Consider the following 17000-nt stretch of genomic DNA (forward strand, 5'->3'; position numbering starts at 1 on the left):
TCTTGGGCAAGTAGCTAAACCTCACTGTGTGCAAGTGTCTCCATCTGCAGAACAGAGATGACCTTGTGGATTTGACACAACTTTGATGTGCGGAGGGAGTGAACGGATGTCCTCATTGTGTAGCGTGGTTTCTGCGTGTGCTGGGCTGGTGATATAGTAGCTATTTACACTATATGTTGTGACATGAACGAGTGCCCTCAGTATATTTGTAAGTGAAAAGATAAGCTGATATACAGCATAGCTTAAATGGATGCTCCCCGCCTTTCATCTTAGGATTTTTCATAATGAAAGCAACACGTGCCTACAGGCCTGGTTTAGAAAAGTGGGCTTAAGATATTTAGTAATTGAGTAGCAACGCGGGTCTTCCCGCTGTTGCTGTGGGGACCACGGCCGAGCACACAACCCCGGCCTGAGGTGGTGGTGGTGGGAAGCCCACCGCAGTTTGCCGCGACGTCATGGAGGGTGGCGGGAGGGGGGGGGGGAGTGGCAACAAAACCACCGGCGGGTTGGCCGGCTTCTTCGGAGCGGGAGGAGCGGGAGGAGCGGGTTACTCGCACGCTGATTTGGCCGGCGTTCCACTAACTGGTATGAACCCCCTGTCTTCGTATTTAAATGTGGATCCACGCTATCTTGTTCAAGATATTGATGAGTTCATTTTGCCAACTGGCGCTAACAAAACCCGAGGCAGACTTGAGCTAGCTTTCTTTACCATTGGAGGATGTTGCATGACAGGGGCTGCTTTTGGGGCAATGAACGGTCTTCGGCTAGGATTGAAGGAAACCCAGAGCATGGCCTGGTCCAAACCAAGAAATGTACAGATTTTGAATATGGTGACTAGGCAAGGGGCACTTTGGGCTAATACTCTAGGTGGTCTGGCTTTGCTCTATAGTGCATTTGGTGTTATCATTGAGAAAACACCGGGTGCACAAATGACCTCAACACAATAGCAGCCGGAACTATGACGGGACTGTTGTATAAATGTACAGGTGGTCTTCGAGGAATGGCATGCGGTGGCCTATCAGGACTGACACTCACCAGTCTCTATGCGCTGTATCACAACTGGGAGCACATGAAAGGCTCCCTGCTCCAACAATCACTCTGAAGACCTTGGCCACCTCAGGATGGGGGACATTTCACAGTCATCCAGACAGACTAATAAGTCAGTCTGGAGTAGCTTTCTCTTTTGTACTACAATTACTTTGAACAATTGGAGACTCTGATTTGCTGTGACAAAGATCATGGATGGTTAGCCTGGACTGCACTGTGTGCCCTTAGTGAGCGGAAGCCAAACCCTTTGGTGGCTCACTGAGTATGTGTTCTCTTCTCCTTTGGAGATGGTCTCACACCTGTTTCTCTCCTGCCCCCAAACTGGAAAGCCACTTACTCTCCAAATTCAGGCTGTACTTATTTTCAGTGCTTTTATCACCATGTTTATCAGTTAAAAATCTAAAGCAAATGTTGCCCTGTATTCCAAATAAAGTGAGAAAATAGAAAAAAAAAGATATTTAGTAATTGAGTAGTTATGGAAATCAGCCCTGACTCTTCCTCTTTCTCTCGGACCAAGTGGCCTCAGTGGTAAGCAACACAGCCATGACCAAGACCTGTGCGGCAAGAAGAAGGAGGAGCTGCTAAAACAACTGGATGAGTTGAATGAAGGTGGAGCTATCCCAGCTTTGCATCGCCAAGGTGACAGGCGGCGCGGTGTCCAAGCTCTCCAAGTTACGAGTTGTCCGCAAATACATTGCCCGTGTCCTCACCGTCGTTAACCAGACTCAAAAGGAAAACCTCAGGAAATTCTACAAGGGCAAGAAGTACAAGCCTCTGGACCTGCGACCCAAGAAAACTTGAGCCATGCGCGACCGGCTCACCAAGCGCAAGGAGAAGCTGAAGACAAAGAAGCAGCAGCGGAAGGAGAGGCTGTACCTGCTACACAAGTCTGCGGTCAAGGCCTAAGGGAAGGGCAATAAAGTGCAAGACTGGCAAAAAAAAAAGATATTTAGTAATTTATTCTGATTACAGTATGAACCCATTGTACACCAACATATACTTTATGGAAATAACTACATTTTAAAAAAAAAACTTGTCTTACATTTTTGCCACCTTCTCCCAGGAATTGTTGTAACTAAAGACAGCCTGTCTCATATCTGTTTGGCATTTACTTTCTTGGGACTGTAACATGGCAGAGCAGACAGTTCACTGATAGGATTTCAGACTTCATATCACAACTTGTTCTTTAAAATCCCAGCACTTAGGGGTTGGGGATATGGTTCAATCATTAGAGGTTTTGCCTAGCTGGTTTCTTCCCCAGCAACATATAATCTGGGCATGATGTATATACCCATAACCCCAGCACTTGGTGCGGGGTGGCCGAGGCAGGAGGATCAAGAGTTTAAGATTATCCTCATCTACACAGTGCTACAGGCCAGCCTGGGCTACATGAAACCCTGTTTGATAATAACACAAAACACCAAACAAGCAAAAATCCTAACCCAAACAAAAATCCCAAACACATATTGAGTTTTAGTGGAATATCAAAGCTATCTATAATTTTCTAAAGAGGCTGTTAAAATTCTCTTCCCATTACCAGTTGTAGAAACTGGATTTTTCTTTCTGTATTCAAGCAAAATAGTACATCATCGTAAGTCAGCTGTAGAGCAGCTGTAGTAGAGCAGGAGGGGTGCGGTCACTGGGATGGCGGGGCGACTCTGTGGGCCACATTTCCCATGGAGAGTCCCGGGGATCTGTTTTGAGGGGCCAAAGAGAGTTTGGAGCAGAGACCTGACAGTGGTCCTGAGACCCAAAGAGACAGAGGAGGAGGAGCACACTGTTTCCTGCCAGCTCCCGGCTCCCAACACCTACCCCTAGTGAAGAACCTCAGTGTGAAGTGAGCTAGCCTGTGTGATTCTCACCAACCGTTGACTTCTCTCTTCCCACTCATTCCTCGGTGCCAGGAGCTTGGTTCTCACTACACAAGTGATTCCTGACTATCATAGCCCTACTAGGAGAACAGAGCCTGGGTGTGAATTCAGAGTGAGTTGTAAAGCTTGACTGAGCCTGGACCCCTGCCAGGTGTTGGGGTGTGGGATGCCGTGAGGTGGGAAAGAGACACAGTCCTTGTTTTCTGGAAGGGAGAGGGCAGAAGAAATACCCCGTGTGAGTAGCTTGGAGGGGCTCCAATAAAGTGAAGGGTTTGGAGGGGGGCAGAGTCCTTAGGATGGCTCTGAGAGGCTCTGAGGCCAACAGCCAGCCGAGGGCAGAATGCCAGGATTCCCACCCTGGATCTGCCACAGCTTAACCTTGGGTTGTTTTGGTTTCTTAAAGCTCCCAAACCTTTACTTCCTAAGCTGTGGGATGAGGACGATCACCTTCAGTGTGAGGTCGCAGGCAGAAAATACTGGGTGTCTGTTATCTGTGACTGTCATCAATTCTTTACGGATTTCACACAACGCATTTTGGTTATCTTTACCACCCATGCCACACTCCCACAGTTCTCCTAGGTCCACCCCCACCTCCCTGTCCATCTGACTTCAGAAAGCTGTTACTTTTTGTTTTTTATCTTAGGTGAGAAGGCTGGAGATGCTAGATAAATCTGAGGTCCTTGGGCCTGTTGCTGACGATTCTATAGAACCTTCTGTATAGAAGGAGTTGATCCCCCCTCCCCAACCCGCTAGAGAAACCACTGGAAGCGTGAGGAGCTGCCAGTGAGTGAGTCTGATGAAACAAACCCAGGGCCTTCAATCCTAACTACAACCCCAATGGACATTTGGTCATGTTTGAAGACTACCTTGTCACAGACTAAGGCAGGGAGTGTCCATTACTTGTGTCTGGTGGCTTAAAGCTGAGGATGAAACTAAGTATATCCTACAATATACAATGACAGTTCATGAAAGGAGCCATCTAGCCGACACATAGTGTAGAAGTACGTCCAGTCCTTCTTGGGGCCTGTCTGCCCACCTTCAGAGAGAGATGGGCTCTTTGGCTTCCTTTCTTATAGTCTACTTTTTCTCTAGCTATAGTTGACTTGTATCCTGGACTCTTTGGCACTGGTTAGGTGACCCTGACTCTGGGCCCCATGACCCCTCCATTGAGACAATCCCGGTGGACTTAGAGAGTTTATAGAGGTGGGTAGGGCTCAGTGCCTAGAGATCCCGAGGGTCAAGCTCTAGCGCCACCGCTGGCCACCACTGGTGTCTGAGTTTCCGTTTCCGGATTGGTGGTATGGAGCTGACCTGCTGTCTCCCTAGAAGCATGGCTGTGAGGGGCTGGATAGCCTTTTTGAACTGCTGGCCTTCCTAACTCCTCTGTCTATACCAGTCCTAGGATGTGCAGTAGAGAATCACAGCAGGGAGACCTGAGAAATGCTCCCCGGTCAAGTGCATTATCTACAGAGAAGCAGTAGGGGCGAGCTTCTTCCGGGAGCCCGTGACAACCCCATCAGTCAGATGAGCAAGGCAGGGAAGGGGTGTGCTCTGTGGGATATTTGCTTGAACTAATCAGCAGGGGACCAGCATCGGGGGGAAGGAGCAATTGCAGGTGTGCACTCCATGCTTTGGGGCGTGGGGAAAGGGCTGACTTCAAGACTAACCGCGACTCGATTTCTGGCTCGAATCCCACCACAGACAAAACATCATACTTCCTTGGGGGAATCAGAATGACAGTCCTGGGGGTAGCTGGGTACAAATCTATGCTTAGCCACGTGCTAGCTAGTGTTTCTGTACCTCAATTTCCCCGTCTACAGAAACAGAGATAGACAGACAGTGATACCTGTCATACCTGTCTGGAAGGGTTACTCTGCAATTCTGTGTATCCACACATGGAGCGATGCTGAGGCAGATGCGGAGGAAAAGCACTTTTCTCTAGGTACAGGGCAGGGTTAAACAGCGCTAACATCTGCTAAAAATCACTCTTGGCGTTAATGGTAAGTTTTTATTGTAAGCACTCCTGGTGGTCTTTTTCCTGTAAGCAAGCAAAGACACTGGGGATGGGGCGATTGACTCCCTCATTAGCAGCTACTGGACTCTCCAGTGTGTGAGCTATTGTGAATAAGAAGGACCATCAGTCTGGCAGGCAGCTGGCCTACCCGTCTGCCTTCGGGAGCCATCTTGATTGCTCTATGGATGCCTGGAGACACCCACGCACAGAGAGCAGCTGATGGGCCAGGCTTCAGGAGGCACAGCAGCCTGTGCCAGACCTTTTGCAAGCACAAGCCTTAGCGGACTCCGCATGACCCTGTGACCATTCCCACCTTGGCCAAAGGGGAGCAGGTCTCCTGTGAGGGAGATTGTTCCGATTGGTACTAAGATGCAAAGCCCTTATTGTTTCGAAACATAAGCCTCAGTGACCGTAATCGACGCTAACAGACGAGGTTATCGTTGGCTCCAGCAAATGTCTGTGCTTGAAGGAATATCACTTCTTGGCCTCTTGCTTAAGCAGGCTGCTCAGAGTGAGGGAGTGAGCCCCTGAGAGACTTCTCCCTGCTGCTTTCCCAGTGTTGCTCATAAATGAGGCCCAATACATAATCTCCCCCAGCACCCCGGTGGCCTTTCCTTGCCTGCTTTCAGCGGTGCAGGCTGTACCAGTAACAGACAGAAGATGTCACAGGTAGCAGAGAGACATTACATTTTCTTAATTGACAAGGTTGGGTCAGAACTGGTGCACTTTAACAGCTAAATAGGGTTCAGCAACTTGTGTCTCATTTTCAGTCTTCAGCTCTGGGCCTAAGTCCCTCAACAGTACCGTTTGCCCAGTTCTGAGCGGCTTGCTGGGTGCCCTTGCTTCTAAACACAGACCCTACAGAGGCAGTAACCTAGTATCAGTTAGCAGCCTTGGTTGCCTGAAGAGTAGAGAGGGCTACCAGGCCTGAGGGTCTCAGACCCCAGAATAAGAACTGTATCGCTGGCCATGGCCCAGGGCCACAGGTCTGGGCCCCGGGGGCCTGCACTGGGACTGTAACACTGGAGAGCCCTGCTTGCCCCTGCCTGCTGCCCACCACCCATTGCTGCCAAGCACTGAGGAGAACGAAAGCTGCCAGAGAGCAGCCCTGGGAGAGGGTGTCCAGACTGCACCAAACACTTCTGCCCTAGAGCCTTTGCATGCACCTGCCTGCGTCTGTCTGCCTGCAGACTGTCCCTTGGCTGTCCCCTGGCTGTCCCCAGGCCCGATCCCCGTTGTCTTCAAGGCAAACCCTTAGAGAGACTTTCCCTCACCAGACATTTTCATTTTGAGCTGACTTCTGGTTTGCCCTCAGCCTATGCTGCCAAAGCTCCAAGAGGGCAGAACTGTGTCTCCCTTTGTTCATTGGTAGAAAACTTGGTGAACACTCGTAATGGAAATGAAGGAGAATATATTGTAAGCAGTAGAGACTCATTGCAGTACTGGACTCTCAGTGAAGAACCCGCAGTGCAGACAACATCATGTAATTAACATGAGTTAGGCCAAGAGGCAGACTGGGCTGGGCTGGGCTGTGAACCCTAGTCTTCCAGGCAGCCCTATGCACAGTACCGCTCCCTCCCCCTGGCTCCAGCTCTCTGACTCCTGTGTGATCCTCCTGTCCAATCACAGCAAAGGGCTGCTTTGAAGCCACAGTCTCATTAAAATATGGAAATAGCTGTCACCTTGCTTGTGCCCAGACCCAGTGATCAACTTTCCCAAACTGGTTCTGCTGTTTTATCCGGCATAACATACATTTGTTAAGTCTTCAAACAGTAAACACCACCTGCAAAGTGCCTTTAATATTTAATGTAACTATAAACTGTTGTGAAAATAAATCCAGTCACATGGAAAGGCAGCAGGAGAGGCAGGAAGCGGCCCTGAGGGGGCTGCATAGAAGACAGTGGTCCAGGGTTACCTTAGCAGAGCCATCTTGGGGAGGGTGCTGGCCAATGCCAGAGTGTACCAGATACTTAGTGCTGAAAAGGGCTCAGCCATCAACACTTTCAGCCACACTGCCTAGGGTTGTGAGATTTGTGTTTAAGGCTGGTGCAGGTGTACTGGTTCTGGCTCCCCAGAAACTGTTTCTCTCCCTCCATCCTGCTTCCCACCCTGGTGTAGGGCCTGGGGATTGGTGGTTCAAGGACAAAATGCCTTGCCGAGTCAACACGAAGACCCGAGCTTCATCCTCCAGAACCTATGTGAAAAAGCCAGGTGTGGGGACATGCTTATAATCCCAGGGCTGAGGAAGTGAAGCCTTGGTGATTGGACACCTAAGTCTGATAGGCAAGCTCCGGGTTCAGGGAGAGATCCTGTCTCCAGCATCAAGGTGAAGAGTGACTGAACAAAGTACCTGACATCTTTAGATGCATGCATACATGCTATCATGTACACGCACATGCACATTCACGCTGTACTTAAACCTTTTAGCTTATGTCCCCGTAGATTAACAGGGACATGCTAACCATGCTGATGTCATTGCATGGTTACTTTAGGTGGGTGATGATGTATAAGGTAGCTGCATATGAAGTAAAACACAGCTGCTGCCGCTGCTATGGGAGAGACTCATCCCCCTGTACCAGCCCCCTGTACCAGCCCCCTCATGTCTCTGGCTGCCTCTCAAGCATCACAGGGGCTGACTAGCTGTCTGTGGCTAGGAGGTGGAATCCACCTATCCAACTGTGGTCAGGGCTTTCCCATCCACATATGACCCTTTCATATCAACAAATGGCTCTGCCCTGTTCTCAGATCCTCAAGTACAGAGCTCAGTGGCCACTGCTCCCCTTCCCTTCACCAGTGGAACCTGTGGTCCGTGCTCTGGCCTGAACCCAGTGTCTCCCCACCTGACTCACTTACTCTTGATATGGGATGTACTTCTGTATCTGTGTTTCCTTTATTGGTTGATGAATAAAGGTGTTTCAGTCAATGGCTTAGTAGAGTAAAGCCAGGTGTGAAATTCGAACAGAGATATAGACAGAAAGAGAAGGCAGAGTCAGGCAGGCAACATGTAGCTGTCAAAGGAGAAAGATGCCATAACTTTGCCAGTAAGCCACAGCCTCATGGTGATGCACAGATGAACAGAAATTGGTTAATTTAAGATGTAAGAGCTAGTTAGTAATATGCCTAAGTCATTGGCCAAACGGTGTAACTGTGTTTTAATTAATATAGTTTCTGTGTGATTATTCGGGTTTGGGCAGCTGGAAAACAAGAGTCTCCATCTCCATCCTCTCATCATTACCCTCTTCTGGGTAATGATGTCATGTAGCCCAGGCTGACTTCACTGTGAAGACAAAGATGGCCTTGATCTTCTGTCCCTCCTGCCCTTACTTTCTGAGTGCTGGCAATTGCAGGTTTGGTCTTGCATGCCGAGCATGCCAGTGTCTTGTTTAAAGGGCCACATAGGAAATGCCTTAGGCTACACACCTCTGACATAACGCTTCAGCTTGGCTGGCTTTGGTGTTAATGAAGTAAGGGACCACACATGAACATGGGCCTGCCTGAGTTCCGATAGAGTTGCTTTTACAAAGAAAGTAGCCCAAAGCCATAACATGCCAAATCCTGCCTGTCCAACTCTGACCCTGTAATGTGTCTCATGTGGGTCAAAGAAGAATGTCCCAGTGATCTCTTGCTTCTAATCTTACCATTCTGCCGAGAACCAATCTCACGGTGGCCTCTGTGGTTTTGAAAACACATTTGAGGAATGTCTTATCCTGATCCATCCCCATTGCCCTTCAGTGTAAACCAAGGTCCTTCCCCCATCATCTCTGTACCCTTCAACTCTAGCTGTCCCTCCTCTGAGTCCTCATCTCTGTCCCCTCACCACAGTGCAGTGGTCATTGATTTCCTTTCTGCCCCTCCTACATACCTGTTCCTCTTCATACATGTCCTGGAACATTCTTTCTCAGGGGCTTTTCAGGTTCATCCTATTATCCATCTCTTGGTTGCCCAGTGGGATCTGCTTAAGTTTCTAGCTACAGTTCCCACCTGCCTTCTCCATCACCTCACTTGGAATATCACCTTACTGACAAGCTTGTCTGTCTTCACATCCGAAGGGTAAGGTCCATGAGATCGAGACCCAGGCTGTGTGCTGAGAAAAGCACATGGTTGTGCTTTAGCAAATACTGCTTGCCTGAAGACCAGAGTGAGGAGCTAGCCATATTAGTTAGCCATAGAGTCTGTGGTGGCACACACCTTTAATCTCAGCACTAGGGAGGTAGAGACAGGAAGCAATGTGAATGGTGGAGAGAGGAATATAAGGCAGAAGGAGAAAGGAGCTCAGAATTCAGTCTGAGGTTTTGTAGAGACAGTATTCAGTCTGAGGACTTGTAGAAACAGGATATACCCTCTTCGGTCTGAGAATTTCAGAGAGATAAGAACTAGTGGCTGGCTGTTCTGTTTTTTTGATCTTTCAGCTTTCATTCCCTATTATCTGACTCTGCTTCTTTAAATTATTAAAACCAATTAGAATCCATGCTACTTGTAGTAATCAGCAATCCTCACGTGTTTGTTCATTGAGGCAGGGACTCACATTCTGTGTTCCAGGCAGGTCCTGTTGGCCACCTCTGATTGTTCAGCTTGAACCAAGCCCTCCTTCCAATGCCTGGACAGGCCTTCCAAGCAGCTTCCTCCACTGTTAATGCTGTGTGTTGGTAACCTCAAGGCCATGGTAGGGACAGGCAACTTTTATCAATGCTGATCTCTGTACAAAACTACCCTGCAACAGCTATGATTGATACTGTGGAGGGCAGGGAAGGAGGGAGGGGAAGAGACACCCGTGTTCCTTGTCTCTGCTTTCCCCGACTTAGGCATAGTTCCCAAGCTCACTCCCCACTCTATGGGGATCCCCTAAACCTCACTCTTCTGTCCTCCTCCTCCTCCTCTAGTCACCAAGTCTCTGGGCAGAGATGCTGGTAATTGGCAACGCGTAGGCTTCCCTTTGTCCTCTTTGTCCCAGAACCCTAACTATATTGGATGGGACCATGGAAAGTGATGCCTGTGGTAGGATAGGAATGGCCCTCATAGACTCCTGTTTGAATGCTTGGTCATAGGGAGTGGCACTATTGGAGGTGTGGCCTTGTTGGGGAAAGTGGATCACTGCGGGTGGGCTTTGAGGTCTCAGAATCTCAAGTATTGCCAGTGTGTCACAGTCTCTTTCTGTTGCCTATGGATCAACATGTAGAACTCTCAGCTACCTCTCCAGCACCATGTTTGCCTGCATGCTGCCATTTTTCCTGCCATAATGTTAATGGACTAAACTTCTGAACCTGGAAGTCATCCCCAATAAAATGTTTTCAAACTTTATTAGAGTTGCCATGGTTATAGTGTGTCTTCACAGCAATAGAAACCCTAACTAAGACAATGCCCCTTGCCAGCCTCTTCTGCCATTGTGAGATTGGCCAATAAGATACCCAGCTAGAGCCTCCCACAGGGGATGTGAGTAGGTTCAGTCTTGGTGATTCTATCTTGGGTTTGAGCCAAACATTAACAGTCTCAGTGCTTGGAGGGTACTTTGGCCGTCACACTGACAGCTCTGGTTGTGTTCAGCTACATCTTCATATAAGAAAAAGAGAGTTTTTTTCCATGTCAGAAACAGTCCCTGTAAGCAGAGACTGTACTTTAGTTTCCTGGCTGCCCAGACCCAAATAATCACACAAAAACTATATGAATTACACTACTATTTGACCAATGGCTTAGATCTATTCCTAGTTAGCTCTTGCATCTTAAATTAGCTCATTTATATTAATCTATGCATCACCATTAGACTGTGATCTATGGTAAGGTTCTGGTGTCTTTCTCCTTTGGCAGGTACATGGCATCTCTTTGACTCTGCCGACTCTCTCTATATATATATCTGTTCAGATTTCCTGCCTGGCTTTGCCCTGCTAAGTCATTGACTGAAACAGCTTTATTCATCAGCCAATAAAAGCAGCACATATACAGAAGGACACCCCACACCCAATCCCATAAAGTTAGGACTCTACTGCTAAGACTTTATTTAGTCTTAACCACTTCCTCCAATCACAGTTGTGTTGGGGGTTAGCGCTTGAGCATATGAATGCAGTGGGAGACACAGTTCAGTCCACAGCAAATAGAATTACCTCATTTTGTCCTTCCTTCTGCCTTCTTCTCGCCTTCTTCTGTAGTGGCTTGAGCTTCAGCAGCTATGTTGGACCAAATAGTCACTTTGAGAACAAGCGCTAGTTGCTTGAAATGGAAGCATGGGAAGGGGGAACCCAGCTGATTTTACAACACCCTCTCATCATCAGGGAGTTGCTAGGATTTGCTTTATGACGATGCTTGCTTCGCTTCTCAACCATGCTGAGCACTGGAATAAGCAGTAGAAATACTCATGGCCAGACACTGATACAATTGATCCGTGGGGAGCAGCTTAAGCATCATGATTTTTAAAAGTCCCCTTGATGATTCTAGCATGTGAAAGTTGAACATACCGAGTTAAAGGAAAAACCCTTACAGGCTGGAGGGTTGGCTCAACAGGCCCAGTGCTTGCTAAGGAAGCCTGAACATCAAGGCTTAGCTCTCTGGCAGTCATGCAGAGGTCTGGCAGGTATAGAGGCTACCTATAATTCCAGCCCTCGGGAAGTGGAGATCAAAATGATAAGAATAAGCTGTCCAGCAAGGCTGGCCAAATACGCAGGCTATAGGTTCAGTGAGAGACCCTGTCTCAGTATAAGGTAGATAGTAAAGAAAAACCATTGCCATCAACTTCCAGCCTTCACATGGATGTATACATCTGCACACATGCACACATGCATGCACACACACTGAAGTTGTGTACACATACCACACATACAGATATGCTTTAAATCCTTGAATAAAAGAATCACCTGCATTTCGATTAATGCTATTTTGGCTTTGCTACATGCTGGCTAACCTAACACTCAGCAATTGGAAATAGGCCACTCCAGAGATTCTAGAGATTTCCAGAACAACATCCACTCAAAGTAAATGGAGCCCTGGCCACTTCCTCCTAGGTTCAATGTGCTATGTAGTGACAGAGCTGTGCAGTGTTCAGGAGCATTCTCCATCCTTTCACCCACATGTCTGAAACAGTGTGCACAACTAAATATAAAGCCCTAATAGCCACACGGCACTGCCGTCCACAGGTAACCTTTCTCAAAGTGCGTTGCCTTCCTGAGGCCCTTAGAGGCTGGCCACCCCCTTCTTCCTTTCTGTGCCTCAAATGTCTAACCCAGGGCACATTCCAAATAAGAAGAGGTCTGAGAGCAGGCCACAGCTTGTTGATGAGGGATTGGACTTCAAACCACCGCTCTATCACTTAAATGCTGAGGGCTCTTGGGCAAGTAGCTTAACCTCTCTGTGCTTTAGACACATAGCTCTGTCCCCTGTGCAAACAGGAGACTCCCATGCAGGATCCAGGATACCGGGGAGGATCACATGATTTTTTTTCACAGTCTCTGTCTCATAGTAACAATACAGCAAATGCCAACTGTCACTGAGGATGTGGCTAGCTGTTCTATCTGTGTTACAAGCCCTATGGGCAGTGGGGTCGCTCTTCCCCTCAATTGCTGGAAAATGGCACCAAACTGGGTTGTTTTTATGAAGTGGGCACTAAATGAGCAAACACATGTCTGGAAATAAAGGTAATTCATCCCTGGGGAGATAGCATCTCCCAGGTTCAGGGGTTAATGGGCTCTGAGGATTCATAACAAAAGGTTCCCGTGACAAATTGGCTGCCAAACTGAGCAGCCATTGTTCCTGAGACAGCTCTTCAGCTGGATCCCATTTGTTAGCATGGCTGCCGGAGAAACAAATTAAAAGACAAGCCCCCTCAGAGATAGCAGCCACCGAGTTGGAGGGCTGAGCGCTCAGGAAGTCTGAGCCGGAGACACAGGGGCCTTGCTGCTCCGTCAGCTGCCAGCCTGTGCCTGCTGTTCTCTGCGAGGCTGGATAGGAGCCAGCCCCTGCCAGCATGTGCTCCTTGGAAAGCGTGGGAGCTGCCAGGCACTGGCCATGAAAAAGCACTTCGAAGTCGGAGTGAAGCACATGGCACGCAGCACCCTCTGCCGCATTAAAGGCTTGATGGAAGAAGAAGGAAGTGAACAGTCCAACCACAGGCTGGTCCGTCAGGAGGGCCAGGGCCAAGAGCTTCATTATAAACCAGTGAGTCCCACCCAGCAAGATCTGGGAGTTATTGGCCAGTTTCGTCCTTCTAGAAGCTTTTGGCGGGCATACACAAACAGGTCCTCAAGGTTGCAGCAAAGCCCTAGTGCAAGGGATTTTGCTCTGCAGCACCTGTGGACTGGTGCAGCCCATATTTCTGCTTTAGCGTCTTCTGGGATTCCAAGCTTTGGGGGAAATGTGGAGAGAGAGAGAAAGAGAGAGAGAGAGAAAGAGAGAGAGAAAGAGAGAGAGAGAGAGAGAGAGAGAGAGAGATCCTGGAGTCCATGTGCGAGAGGCAATTGGCTTCTCCAGGGTATTCTAGAAACGTTTTAATCTGGGGTCCCTGAGACCCCTGGGTCCCTTCTCCCCAAGAGGTTACCTGAAGGGAAGAGCATGTATCTTGTATTTAGCAGAGCTAGGGGAAGACTCCTGTGTGCACCAGTGGAATCCTCAGACATGAACTCGTGTGTGCGCTTCTTAAACTCCATCATCTGGGTCACCTCAGAGGTGCCCTCTGGTCCCCTGGATCCTAGCTGCCATCTGAGGACTTGCATTGCTGCTGCTGACCCAAGGGCCACAAACTGAGCAGTACCTGGAGTCTGCACACCTCAGACCCGTGGGGTTTGCTCCTGGCTGACTCATCTGTCAACGTACACACACAGAGCTGAGTGTCCAGTGGCCCTGTCCTGGGCATTGCAGAGTCTGGAAGCTGAGTTTTGAGTCCTAGGTCTCCCAGAGCATCTTCAAATGTCCTTGCGGATAATGATCCCAGGAGTTTGCCTGAGTGCTTCTGCGGTAGCTCTTGGCTGAGCACGACTCTGAAGGTACGCCAGCCTCCGCAGAAGCATTCATAGAGAGTCTCCAGACATGATCAGGACTTCAGAGTCCCCCAGGGGTACCTACTGATCAGCTAGGTGAAAGTGCAGCCGCAGCTTCTGACCATGACTACAGTCGTCGGTCCCCAAGGAGTGGTCACAAAGCCAATTTCCAAGTTCCATGTTTCTGGGGAGACTCTGACCTCTTGATGTGAAGTGAAACCTGAGTGCTGGCATTAAAAGCCGCCTGGGCTGCTCCCGGACAGGCTGGGTGTGGAGTACAAAGCTGCAAGGAGCCTTGGGGAGGATTAAGGAGCAGATGCAAGGAGTGGCCGTGGATTTGTTTCCTTTACCACAGTAGGCCACAACAGTGTGATGTGGTTCGTGAAGTTCAATCGAAACAAAGTTGCTTTATTTTATTTATTTTATTTTATTGTTTATTTCTCTGTAGCTTTGGAGCCTGTCCTGGAAAAAGCTCTTGTAGACCAGGATGGCCTCAAACTCACAGACATCCTCCTGCCTTTGCCTCCCGGGTGCTGGGATTAAAGGCATGCACCACCATCACCTTGCTTGAAACAAAGTTCTTAATACCACCCCACTCCTAGCCCCCACCTAGACTCCCTCCACCCACACAATAAGCGTATAGTGGACCATGCCCTTCCTGGCTTAGGCAGGTCTCTCTCTGCTGGGGACGTGGGTCTCTGCTGGGGACCTGGGAGGGGAGAACTCTCCCCTTCATCAGACCTCCATCCCCAGCATGCACAGAGCAAGTGGTACCCAGCAGACCACCTGAAGCCCAGTGCAGAGTCTTCTTTCTGGCTTTACAGAGCCCAGAAAGAAAACTTGTTGGAATGACTGTTTTTAAATCACAAATCCCACATGGATGCACTGCTATCTGAAACTGAGGGCTGACTGCTAGAACCTACATTCCCAGTGCATCCCAGACACTGTGAGGGTTTTAGCTACATGAGTCAAAGTGGATATTGGGAAAAAGAGACCTCTTTGCCATCTTTGGTTTGCCCAAGGCCTTTGCTGGGAACAGGATCTCCTCAGAAAAGCTGTTCCAAAGGTAAGAGTCAACTGAGTGACTTTACCCGTGGGTGGGTTTCTCTCAAAGGGCTCAGAGCGATGTGTGGATCAGAGCTGACATTATTCAAGGACTGGGGGGTCATATGTGGGTCTAGCAGCCATTGCTGACTTCTGTGGAAGGCCAGGCACCACCCTCTGCTGTCTCGGTCTTCTGGTGTTTTTAAGGCCTATTTAACATACGAACAGGCTAGAGCACTGGTAGAGGAGTGGATGAGTTCTCTCTGTGGAGAATTCTAAACCTCCACGCTGGCATTGGAGGCTCCCTGTTCCATTTCCAACAGTAACGAATGTTTGATGGCCCAGCTCCGACCAGTGGTTCTGGCCTGTCAGGTCGGCCCACAACAAACATTCCCTTGTAATTAAATCACTCTCCCTGTAGTTATTAATGACGTTCAGCTGAGCCTGAGAGGGAGCGTTGTTTGAACCACACTGAGGCTCCAGCCTTCAGAGCCGAGCTGTGAGGCTCCAGCGCTTGTGATGGTTTCCATTAGGCCGTGTGCAGTCTTTAGGCATGGATTTCACAGCATTCTGCCCTGGGCTGCTGAGGGCCAGCATGTCCTTTGGATAGGATCAGGGATGACCACCAGCATGCTTGCTTTGGCTTGATGTGGCAGAAGTGTGGTTTCGTGGTAAGAGTGGCTGTGTTTGGAGAGTGTCAGGGTCGACAGGCATCCTGTAGTGGAGAACACCTTGGGTGGCCATGTCTCTTTGGAAAGAAGCCAAGGACCTGGATTGTCCTTCCCAGAAGTTCCCAACTCAGGGGTCCTGGAGGTCCCCTCACCATCTGTGGCTAATACATTTTGGGCTAAAGAGGGAGAGCGTCATGCTAGACAGCCATGTTCAGCAGGCGCTCACAGTGAGGCTGGCAAAAGGCATGGTTCGCCGTGCCCACTACAGAATTTATACAGGAGATAGTTTGAGCTCCTTTTTATTTTCTCCCGAGCCTTGGAAACTGACGTATGAGTTTTACTCATTGCATACGTATTACACAGAACCACAAGACAAGGTCTCAGCAGCCGCCGGGGATAAGGCTGTTATCCTAAGCAGTGTAGCGCCATGCTGTTCCCTAGTGGAATGTTCAAGCTGGGACGCTCCTTCACAAGGAAGGTGTGGGGCAGAGAGAGGAGGACGAAGGGGCTGGCTCGCTGGGAGGCCCTCGAGAGAAGGAGCTGTCTGATGCAACAGAGGAGAGGGACAGTTTTAATGAGCAAGGTGTAGGGCATCTTGTGAGCAGAGGCCCTGGGGACACATATGTGGCTGTCACCAAGGAGACTCCATATGAGCAGTGGCTGGGGGGCTTCCAGCTGGGCTGTGCACTCAGATCGAGGACTGGACGGTGAGCTGCTGCTGATGAGCAGACCAGCTCCATGGTAGGCTTGGGAAGCCTTGCCTGATGGGGAAGCCCAGCCTGGTGACAGCCTGGTGACAGTGTGGCTCCTCAGCTGGGATGAGCAGAGGCGGCACCTGGGATCTTGTTCAAATGCAGATGCTGCCTGCCCCTGTCAATCTGAGATGATGCCCAAGAGTCTACATGTCTCTAAGCGTCCAGACATGACACGCTGCAACAGATCGTCACCCCTGTCACGGTGAGGACACAGGTTCATGCCTTGTCTGATTGACAGGTAACATGGGACAGGAAGATGCTAAAGCTGAGCTGAGCTTAGCTACGGAGAACCTGGGGCTTGTGTTTCTCCTCAGCTACGATAGAAGTGATTGCTACTAGTTTTCTCTTAGTGAATGTATGATGTGTTCTGTGTTTTACCTGCTCACTCCCAGATGCTAGAACAATATGGCTACTGGGCCAGCTCAGCCACTTCCTATATTGTAAATAAAGTTTTATTGGAACCCAGCTACACTGGTTCACTTATCCAGTCGTCGCTGCCTTATGTTACAAGGCCAGAGTTGAGTAGTCACAAAAGAAACTGTTCAAAAAGCCCCAAATACTTACCATCTAGGCCTAAAGGCAGATTCTATCTGCTCTTCTCCACATGCTGGGCTCTAGACCAAGGCCTTCAGAGTGGGGCA

The 17000-nt window shown here is 49.2% G+C and overlaps 2 pseudogenes; both read left to right on the top strand.

The window, feature by feature from the left end:
* Positions 1–440: 440 nt before the first annotated feature.
* LOC125403139 (mitochondrial import inner membrane translocase subunit Tim23 pseudogene) lies at positions 441–1500 on the top strand (annotated as a pseudogene).
* On the top strand, positions 1243–1975 carry LOC146895222 (large ribosomal subunit protein uL29 pseudogene; annotated as a pseudogene).
* The last annotated feature ends 15025 nt before the right edge of the window (positions 1976–17000 follow it).

Source organism: Myodes glareolus, chromosome 3 (assembly GCF_982192425.1).
Source record: "Myodes glareolus chromosome 3, mMyoGla1.1, whole genome shotgun sequence".
Lineage (NCBI taxonomy): Eukaryota > Metazoa > Chordata > Mammalia > Rodentia > Cricetidae > Myodes > Myodes glareolus.